The following is an 11,049-nucleotide window of genomic DNA, read 5'->3' as shown; positions in this document are numbered from 1 at the left end:
AACCCAATTATCTCCCCCCATTAAAAGAAAAGAAACAAAAATTTTTAAGTGGTAAAATTTGAAATATATGCAAAGGTAGAATAGTGTAATGAATTATCATGTAACAATTCTACAGTTTCAATAAGTTTAAAAATTTGGCCACCCTAGATAATTTTTCTTTCTTTCTTTCTTCCTAGTATTTTAAAACAAATTCTAGACATTGTGTCACATCATTCCTATATCCTTTGATATGCATCTGTGAATAATGTTGAACCAATTTTTGAGGTTCAGGAAGGCTTCCTAGAGGAAATGAGTGACATCCAAGCTGAGGTTAAGAAGGATGAGTTAAAAGAAGAAGAAAAAAGAAAAAGGATGAGTAGCAGCAAATAGCCTGGTGAAATTGTAGGTGGCAGGGCTGGAACAAGAGACAAGGCCATGTCAGGACTCCAGGCTCTTGGTTATGAACCTCTCATTTTGAAGCCAAAGCTGCTGGCGGATCATCGCCAACAATCCCTTCTCTCCGGTTCTACCTAAGAAAAACACGCCCAGAGAAGGAGAGACTCATCCAACCAGGATGCGAAGAACAAAGCTAGAGGCCACCAGACTGGGCGCCCGCCTCCCTCGCCGCTCCTACTTTCGACGCTGGCGCTGCAGGGTGAGCCGGGAGCAGGGAGGATCCGGTTTCCGGTTTCCAGGCACAATGGATGGAGCAGCACCTGCCCTGGGGGATCCCGGCTCCTGGAGCGGGCCGGGGAGGCCCACGTGGGCGCGGCGGGTGCAGCCGGTTTGCAGTCACCACGGAAACCGCCCCCCCACCCCATCCCCAGGGATCACAGCTGTTTCCCCCTCTTCCCACGCATGGGCGGGGGAGAGGTAATATCGACCAATAAGACAGCGGGAATCCCGTGACGTCCACTGTATCTAGGCAGATGTAGAGGAGTTGGCTGTGAGCGGAGCAGGTGGTCAGAGCGGCTGGTCAGGAGTTGCGGAGAATGGTGCCCGGTAAAGAGTAAGAGTCCGAGAGACACAACTTTCTCTCGTCCTGGGTATCCCACAGGCCCCTCCTCTCATGTTGTCCCCAAATCCACCCTTCCCCTCCTCCCAGTTGCCCCTCCTCCCGAATTCAGTTTTCGCTGTTGGCAGCGCCGTGTATCCTGGTAGTGGCGGCCGCTGAGTCGGGGCGGGTGGTATCCCTGAAGAATCTGGCCGCTGACTTTCGATTCTTCCTGGAAAGGCTGAGTGCCGTTAAGGCAGCAATGGGAGGTGAGGGTGGGGAGGGCTTTTCCTGAATGGGGAGGGAAATGCTCCCTTGGGAAACGTAAATCAGTTCAACTAACTGAGGGGCACATGGGGCGAGGGGAGGACTGGCTGGTGCCGAGTTGTAGGTGGTGCGAATGTCAGCCTGTGTCCACTTCGCCCTGCTAGACATGGCCAGCAGACAGTGAAAAATGGGGGTCTGTAGCCACAGAGGTGGCAATGGGCTCAGAAATCTGCTGAGGGGTGGGGCTGCGTTCCCACCCAGTATGTTTGGCCTGAGGCTTCTCAGCACTTAAGCCTACAGGCTGTTGGGTGGGGCTAGGTCTTGGTGCTAATGACCCGAGCAAGACATCCTCCTGCAGAAGAGGTCATGTAGACGAACACTCCCAGCATGTCCGCTTTCAGCTTTTGTGTCCCCAGAGTGAGCCACAGCCATCCCCTACCTTCCCAGGAGACCTTCCAAAAGCAGCAGGTCTGGCCCAGGTTTCTGTGAACTCGCTGCTTCTGCCCTTGGTCCCAGCTCACATGAGATTCTGTGTCTGCTTCCCAAGACAGTGAAGTCTCTGTTTCCCAGTCCTATGGAGCTCCTGCAGTTAAGCCCTGCTGGTATTCAGAAACAGATGTTCTGGGGTCTCCTCTTCCTACTGCTAAGACCCAGGCTGGGAAGCCTGACATGGGGTCAGAACTCTCACTCCTGTGAGAGGGCCTCTGAGTTAGTCTTTTGGGTCGCCCACCCAGGGGGTATGAAGGAGTTTGGGGCCTGATTATATCACAAGCACGCCCCACTTACTGTCCTGCTGTGGTTCCCTCTTTTTGTTTCCAGATGAAGACCTTTTTTGCTAGGTTTGTTGCCCAAAAACTATCCTCAGTACCCCGATAGCTGAATTGAGAGTTGGGGGCAGAGTTTTGGGAGGATTAGAAAAGAACAGCTTTATCAGCACAGGGAGTCACGATGCCTTAAAGTTTGTGAGCCTGCCTTGGGGTAAGGTTTTATAGAAAAATAGAAACAGGAGGGTGATAACAATCAGGGTGTGAGCAGGGACTATATTCCATCCACCTTGATAAGAATTTGCTGTTTTTATGGAGGAATTTAGGAGATCTGCCCATTTTCTTAAAGTTCAGTCCATGACCTTCTTTCAAGATCTCTAGGGTAAAAGGCTAAGTTATTCTGAGAAAAGGACGCACAGGGAGGGGAGCCTGTTCATCAGAAGATCAGTTTAGCTAGAAGTACAGGCCTGAGCAACTCAGTAGCCATCTAGTTATTTTTCCACTCTTTCAAATCCCCACTGTCAGTTGATTCCTTCCATTTCTTTAGGAAAAGGGAAGTGGGTGTCAATTCCCTCTGGCTACTTCCTGCTGAATTGGGGTGTTGTCTGGAGATTGTTCTGGTGGAAGGAACGAACGTGATCATAACCATTCTTGGGGGGTTTTAGAAGAGTCTCAGTGGCCCTTCCTTTTACGGAGAAGGGGAATATAACAAAGTATATAGTCAAAAAAGTAAATAGGCTTCTAGAACTATAACCAATAGGGAGGCGAAGGAACTGAAATATCCCTGAGAAAATAGATCTTAGTTTCCAGGGAATCCGGGGAAACAGATTGGAGAAGCAGTTGGAGACGCTCGACATGACTTCAGAAGCGTGGGCACCGGAGTCATCTCCTGCATGGCCTGACTTTTCACATCTTGGAGGAACGCTGTGACACCGACACTTTCATCTGGAATGAAAGTACAGCGTTCCGTGTGACTTACTGCACAGGTCCTCGCCCGGGAGGTGGTCAGAATAGCCAAAGCCATTTGATTTTGTAACTAATAAGAAACAGAGGACCTGGAAAAGATTTATAGCAGGGAGGACCCCACAGGGTCCTGCTGTTTCAGGTTCCAGGCTCTTTGATGGTTGTTGAGCATCTGTTGTGGTTCTGTTGTAATTGCGAGAGGCGGCGAGCTTGTGGTCTTACTACTCCGCGCTCTTGACCCCAGAACTTTTAATATGCACCGAGAAGTAGATGGAGCGCGTATCTCCTAAATTTATCTTTCTCCCCAGAACCCTTGACCAACACATCAAAGCACACAAGGGTTTGTCTTCTAAAATGCGTCTCTAAATGAATATATGCGTGTGCATTTTTGCAGAGACAAGTGTTCAGCAGGAAACAAAAGCTGGAGTATGTGGTGGCCTCTGGGGAGCCAGGCTGGGAATTAGATTCTGTTTTCACTGGACAGCTTTTGGTGTTTTAGGCTTATGTTTACTATGTGCATATATTATAATAGATACATTACATTTCTGGAAGCTGAGATGAGCCCAAAGCTGGATGTCCAGTTGACATCATGTTTATTTGAATCCTCCTTAGGAGTGACAGCTGCTGCCCTCTCCTGAGACCCAGCATAAGAAACACCCCTCAGAAACTCACCATGGAGCCTGACAGAAGGGTGACATGGAGACGCATAAAACAGAAAAGCAAAAATGAAAACCAGGGGTTGAGGTTAGAGCTCAGTGGTAGAGGGTGTGCTTAGCATGCGCGAGGTCCTGGGTTCAATCCCCAGTACTTCCGTTTAAAAACAAAAACAACCACCACAATGAAAACCAAAACCTGACCCGACTGTTTTAGTGTGGAACTGGCTCTGCCACATTTTGAAAAGCTCTGATGTGCAGTCAGGGTCGAGACCCACAGGGACTGAGAGTGATATTTAAGATGTGCTAACCCGGTAGCCATTTCTTCTGTGTTGGCCGAGGCACTGGGCACGAGGAATTCAAAAGTGACCAAGACTCAGTCTCTGTTTTCCAGTGGCTCCTGGAACTGGAGGTTGCTTTTTATCTTATGAAAGAATTATCTGGAAAGAGCCTCTCTTCAGTTCCCTCAAGCATGGTTTGCCCTGGGGCTGGCACTGGGTTTGCCCAGAGAGGGGGAAACTGACTTTATCAAGTCAGCCTTGGAAGATAAAGAGCTTTGGGTCGCCTGGAACCTTGAGGGCATCCTGGCCCATCCAGGCAGTTCTGAGCCTCCTCATTCCAGACCCCACTCTAAGGCTTTAGAAGAAGTGCGGGGTCCCCTGGCTTCTATAACAGCTGGATCTGGATTTCGCCCTAGAAAAAAAAGCCTTTCCAATTGGAAGCCCCCTGCAATTTTTAGCATCCTAGATACAGATTCACACAGCCTTTTTGAAAACTCTGGCAACGGAGAAACAATCATTTCATGGGAGAAGGCATTCCAATCTTGAGCAACACTATCTTTTTTATTTAATTTAATTTTTTGTATAGGGGGAGGTAATTAGGTTTATTTATTTTTTAGAGGAAGATACTGGGGATTGAACCCAGGACCTTGAGCATGCTAATAAGCATGTGCTCTACCACTGAATTATACCTTCCCCTCCTCTCACTCTATCTTAAAATTTTGATCTTGAAATCATTACAGGCTTCCAAGAAACTGCAAAATTAGTCTAAATAGCCACCTGCACCCTTCACTTACCTCCCCCCAATAATGACATCCTATCTGGGTGCAGTACAGTATCAAAGCTAGGAGATTGACAATGGTACATGACTGTTCTAGACTTACAGGCCTTACTCACTTTTTTACCCCTTAAAAAAAAAAACCTGCATTCATTTGTGTATATGTATATTCTATGCACCTTGATCGCCTGTAGAAACTCCTGTCACCACCACCACAATTATGACAGAGAACTGCTCATTGCTGAAAAAGCACTCCCTCCTGCTGCCTCTTTGTATTCACGCCCACCCCTCTTCTCCTCCCCTCCCTGGAAACCACTCATCTGTTCTCCTGCTCTAGATGGATAGTGTTATATAAATGGAATCATACAGTATGCAGTCTTTATTTTAAAGGTAACAGCTTTATTGACATATAATTCACATACCATACAATTCATCCATTGAAAGTATGCAGTTCAGTGTTTTTCTTTCAAATATATTAAAAGAGTTGCACCCTACCAGCAGGTAGGTCTGGCCCAGGTCGCTATGAAGTTACTGCTTTTGCCCTTTGTCCTGCTGTGCGTGAGATTTTGGGTGTGCCCTTTAAGAGTGACGTCTCTGTTTTCCCCATTGCTGTGGAGCTCCTGCAAGTAAGCCCCACTGGCCATCAGAGCCAAGTGCTCTGGGCTCTCCTTTTCCTGAAGATGGGGCCCTGGAGCTGGGGAGTCTAAGGAGGGGCTCGGAGCTGTCACCCCTGTGGTCGAGCCTCTGTGATATAAATATTCTCCAATTTGTGAGTCTCCTTCTCTGGAGGGTATGGATCTGATTATTGTGAGTGTGTCCCTCTTACTGTCTCATTGTGGTTCCTTCTTTGTGTCTTTAGATGTAGAAGATCTGTTTTGGTAGGGTTCACTCTCGGTGTTGTACACGGGTTTGGACCAATTTATAATTATGTGTATCTGCCGTTGGTATCATACAGAGCAGTTCCACTGCCTGAAAATCTTTGTGTTCTGCCTATCCCTCCTCTCTAGTCCTTGCCATTATTGTCCCCATAGTACGGCCTTTTCTAGAATGTCATATAGTTGGAATCATATGGTATGTAGCCTTTTCAGATTGGCTTCTTTGACAGTCATAAGTGTTTACAGTTCCTCCATGTCTTGGCTTGATACCTCATCTCTTTTTAGTGCTGTATAATATTCCATTGTCTGGATGTACCACAGTTTATTTATCCATTCTCCTAATGAAGGACATCATGACTGATCCCAAATTTTGGCAAGTATGAATAAAGCTGCTGTAAGCATCCATATGTAGTTGTTTGTGTGGATGACAGTTTTCAACTTCTTCGGGTAAATACCAAGGAGTGTGATTGCTGGATTGTTTAATAAGACTACATTTAGTTTTTGGAAGAAACCACCAACCTGTTTTCCAAAGTGTGTACCATTTTCATTCCCGCCAGCAATAAAAGAGAATTCTTGTCGTTCCACTTCCTCACCAATATTTGGTGTTGTCATCTAATAGATGCGTAGTCATTCTAATAGGTGTGTAGTGTTATCTCCTTGCTTTAACTTGCATTTCTTTGATGACATACGATGTGGAGCACCCTTTCATGTGCTTATTTGCCATCTGTATATCTTCTTTGGCCCATTTTTAAAATTGTGTTGTTTGTTTTCTTATTGCTGAGTTTGAAGAGTTCTTTGCAGATTTTGGGTAACAGTCCTTTAACAGATGTGCCTCTTGCAAATATTTTCTTCCAGTCTGTGACTTGTCTTCTAACTCTCTTGACAGTGTCTTTAATTTGCACTTCCCTAATGGCTAATGTTGGTGAACATATTTTCATGTTTTTTTTTTTTTTGCCATTTAGTGAAATATCTGTTTGTCTTTTGTTCGTTTTCTAATTTTAATGTTGAGTTTTGAGAGTTATCTATGTAATCTAGATATAAGGCCTTTGTTGGCTAGGTGTAATCATATTTAAAATTAATTTCAATTATGTAAGTAGTACGTGAAGGCATTCTTCACTTAAAAATGTTAAGATAGACAAAGTTTAAACCCCAAATCTTTACGTTTTCACCATCTGCTCGTGGGTAACCATTATTATGTATTTGAGGTATGTCCATGTAGCTTCTAAAAAATAGCTTTCTCAAGATAAACTCTTAGAATGCATATGGTGTTGTTTGTATATGGGTTTTACAAAAAAGTTATAATGTTAGTATTGCGGCGCAAGGTGCAGTTTTGACCCAAGAATATTTTAGAGATCTCTCTATGCTGATACATCTCTCTAGTCTGTTCCATTAAACTGCTGCACGGTATTGATGGCATGATGAGGTTATGTTTAAGCCACTCCTCTGTTTGCAGACATTTAGGTAATTCTCAGTGTTGTTCTAGGAAACAGTGCTACAGTCAACTACCTATACGTGACCCTGGGCACATGTGCAGTTGCTTTTTTAGAGAGATATAGAAAAGGGGAATTTTGTGAACATTAAGGTATGTGCTTTTTCTCTTTTAACAGATCCTGCCATATTGCGTTCCAAGATGTGTGCTTTCCCCACGTCTTGGCCAACAGCCACGTATCTTTTGAATATAAGACCCACCCACTGTTTTGTATCCCATTTGTCTACCAACTGCAAAGAGGAGGTCTAGGTGCGCCTTGAAAAGGAGTGGGCTTTAGATATGTTGCTGGTGAGAGTCATACGGAGAGCATCCTGTGTCACAGGGCCTGTGCCCATGCGCTTTTGGTTCGTCTCTATTTATTAGAAATTGTCGTTGACTGGAGGAGACTAAGGAGACATGAAGATGATGTTCAATGTGGGTTCTAAGCTCCCTTCTAAGCCAACTTCTAGGTATCCAGGGAAACCATCTAAATATCTTTCTGCCAAATCCGGAGTCCTTTACAGAGGTCAAGCCATCAACAACCAAATACAGAGTTGGCACATGACAATGCACCTCTCACGGCACCACCTGACATTCCTTGCACGTCCTCCAAAGACGAGCGCCCCCATCAGCAAAGGCCCAGGAAAAGTAAGCTCTCCTACCAGCACCTTCCCCTTGCAGTTCAACAAACCTTGACCCTTACTTTTTGGCTGTTTCAAACACTCTGCCCTTAGGAGCATTTTCTAACTGCTAGGAGGTTTGCAAGCACCTAAGCTGTTTGCTTTCTTTGGGGCTCTTGATAGAAATGATCTTGTTCTTCTAACAGATTAGCTATGCAAGTTACCACGGTCTCATAGCTGCCCTTAAACAGATTTTAAGTGCTCTCCTGCCCCCTCCCTCTCCCCAGAAATGGTGTTTCTCTAAGGACTGGGAATACAGTTGGCCGAACGCCCCTTCCCGCCCACCTCCATGTGTCTATAGGCCGTTATCCACAACAGCTGCACGCAGCGCTGCTGGAGCAAAGGCCTGGGAAATTACTTTGCAGTTAGAGAAATATGGGATGAAAGCTTCTGGCCTGCCAAAGAACGCTGCCTCTCTACTGATGTTATGGAAAAAGCCCTGTAAGGCTGGCTCCACAGCTGAGCGCTGCGCAAGGTTTCCCCTCCCGCACTCCATCATTCTCTTAGCAACCGGGCTGTGCGCACAAGAGGCCTCTTCCGTCCTCGGCGGCCTCTGCGGGCTCCCCGGGACAGTCACTGGCTAGGTGGCTGCAGCCCTGGGGAAATCTTGGCCGTTTCCCACCTTAGCACAGGCCACTGAATAATTAATTCTCATCTTCTTTACTGTGCATGGAGTCGGGAGCCAGACTACTTTGCTTCCAATCCCAGTTACTAATTACTAGCTCTGGGGCCCTGGGCATTGTTCAGCTGCTTTCTGCCTCAGTTTCTCCATCTGCAAAACAGGGGCTAATGACAACAGCTACCTCATAGGGTTAATACTGAATTTTAAAAGTATATAAATATAGTTTCCTGTATATAGAACCCACTATGTGTTTGCTGTTACTATGATATGAATTGACAATCACAAGAAACAGGGTAAGGGTCCAGCCTGGGGTAAGGAGACCTAGATAATCTGTAATCTTTGTACAACTTCTTTTCTTTTGCGTGAACACACAGGTCCTTTGTTCAGTGCGAATCTGTTCTTGACCATCATCTACAACTAACGGCATGAGTAAGACCTCCCCTGCCCTGCCGCCCTTGACTTCCAAAGTAACTTGCTAGAGGAGACTTGGAACACTCCTGGATTAAATAAAACGGACTACTACGAAAAACTTTCCAGGAAGTTTTGGTAAACACTTTTGATAGTTTTACTCTTAAGGCAGTTGTCTAAGGTGGCCAAATCTTCAGTGTTACCTCCTTGTCACAAAAGTTTGAAAATGACGTTCCGATTCAGAGACTAGAACTTAGTCTTAATCTTTGGTACATAATATTTAAAAACACGCCCCTTACTGTGTTAAAAACGGGTCCATATGGCGAGGTTAGTTATGCCAGTTATAACTTAAATGTGCTCATTCTGGCACTGCTTATGAGTTCAGTAAGAAATTAAATTGGATTGAGAGTTGGTGTTCTATATTGGGTCAGACTGTTTCTAACCCACAGGATGTCTGAGAGTTACTCGGCAGACATTTCCACCAGACGTCGAATGTGACAGACTGGCCTCAAGCTTGATGAAACGGTAAGGGGGTGGTTTTACTCCTGCCACAATTTGGAAATTGAAGTGTCTGTGGTGAGCATGCTGGTTAGAAAAGGAATCTACAACTGCCCCCTACTCCCTCCAGAGTGGACTAGTGTTCTAAAGGGAACACACACATCTGTGACTCTCATGACGCAGGAGAGCATCTTCCCGGCAGCTGTGCACACGGGGCGCATCCATTTCTGAGCCTTATTCAGCCTGAGTGGTGACGATCCTGTCACTGCGGAAATCTGGCACAGATCTCTTCTCACACGGAGTAAGTCCCTAAACTGAGAGCTCGAAAGAGCCTGCTGTTTTAAAATCTGTGGTTAAGGATGCCCAGGTTGATAAATCTGAATTTTACATGTTATGTCGCAAACATCAAGTACCACCACAAACATTTTTAAAAAAGAAAGTTTATTGGTCTTTAAATGGCTCAAATTGCAAATAAACCAATCGGGTAGTGGCATCAGCCTAAGACATGTGATGCATCTTTGTCATTTGGCTTCATAGCACCTCGGTACCCAGGAGAGGAAAGGTCTCAAAGCAAAGTCACAATGTTAGTGGTTAAGACCCCTGGTTGGATGAGACTGCGACAAGGACACGTGGCGATCGCTGGGCCCGCGGGGCCGGGGTTACACTGGTAACTTTAAATCTGCACACGGCATAGCCTATGAAAAATACGAAGTAAAAGATGTACATCTCAAACCCTTTAAGGACAAATATTTAACATGACAAGGCAGATGTAGTATCTAAAGAATTCAGTTCCTAAAAAGCCTATTTTTGTTAACTTTACGTACATATCTGTTACCTGGAATGCCTGAACACATCTTTGAGTTGTTGAGATTAGGACTGAGTAAAAAGAAAGAAAAACTTTGTTGAATCAACTGTCTTAGTCCCAGTCCAAAGAAAAGAAGAATCTGACAGTGGTACATCTCCCATTGAAATTATGTTCCCAAACAGCGCACCAGGGCACACGGGCCTGCTGTTTGGTGCCAGACATGTTTTATGCACTATACTCGGGTTTGGTTGGTTGATGTTGACCTTAGGAAAATGGAGCTACAGTGTTCTTCCTTATGAACACACACAGACTGCAGCAGACACTGCTAATAACCCCCGTACAGCCAGACTGCAGCCTCATGAGTCCAGATTCAGGAGGGAGCAGGCGGCAAGCTCGCTTTCTCGAGCTGTTCTGGGGCAGAACGCATTAGCACTGCTGACGCCTTTCCCGGGCCCTGCTCCAGGGAGACCAGAAACTGAACACACGCTCACCGCTTGCAGAAGGGGATTTCCAGGGACCAGCATCTTAAAGGAAGAGGGTTCACTGAACCACAGCTGGTAATGAATCCTCACAGCCTACAATTATGTTACAAGTATATGCTGGCCCTTCACGTGAAACTCCCTTACAGTTAATCAGAAGCAAACAAGGAGCTCTGGAACCTTACTTTCAAGAACCAGAGTATGGCACACATTTTAAATTGGAACAGACTCCTAGCAGAGCTGTTTCTTGAGAATCTTCTATACAAAAGTTGTCCTCCATCCTAGACACACATCCCCTCACCAGGACACGCGGGCAGTGGGCCCACGCAGTGAGGACACACCCAGAATGATGGAACCGGGTAGTTTTCGGTTTCTAAATTAAGGCATATTAAAACATTTCCATGTACAAGTTTACACCACTTTTCCAAGTTAATCACCAGGTAATTAATGCAGGTTCACAGATGAATCACTCTCAATTTAACTATACGCAACAATCATGCCAGTAACTTTTTCTTCTATATTTTGCATAACAATGGTT

The 11,049-nt window shown here is 45.5% G+C and overlaps 1 long non-coding RNA gene across 1 annotated transcript; it reads left to right on the top strand.

Moving 5' to 3' along the window:
* Nucleotides 1-937: 937 nt before the first annotated feature.
* Nucleotides 938-9,729, top strand: LOC140697459 (uncharacterized). The gene is made up of 4 exons (XR_012074597.1): nt 938-988; nt 7,159-7,667; nt 8,696-8,867; nt 9,179-9,729. It is a non-coding gene; the product is annotated as an uncharacterized lncRNA (long non-coding RNA).
* Nucleotides 9,730-11,049: the final 1,320 nt, after the last annotated feature.

Source organism: Vicugna pacos, chromosome 7 (genome assembly GCF_048564905.1).
Source record: "Vicugna pacos chromosome 7, VicPac4, whole genome shotgun sequence".
Lineage (NCBI taxonomy): Eukaryota > Metazoa > Chordata > Mammalia > Artiodactyla > Camelidae > Vicugna > Vicugna pacos.
Note: the sequence above shows the minus strand (reverse complement) of the source record. Positions and strands in the feature narration are given on the sequence as shown.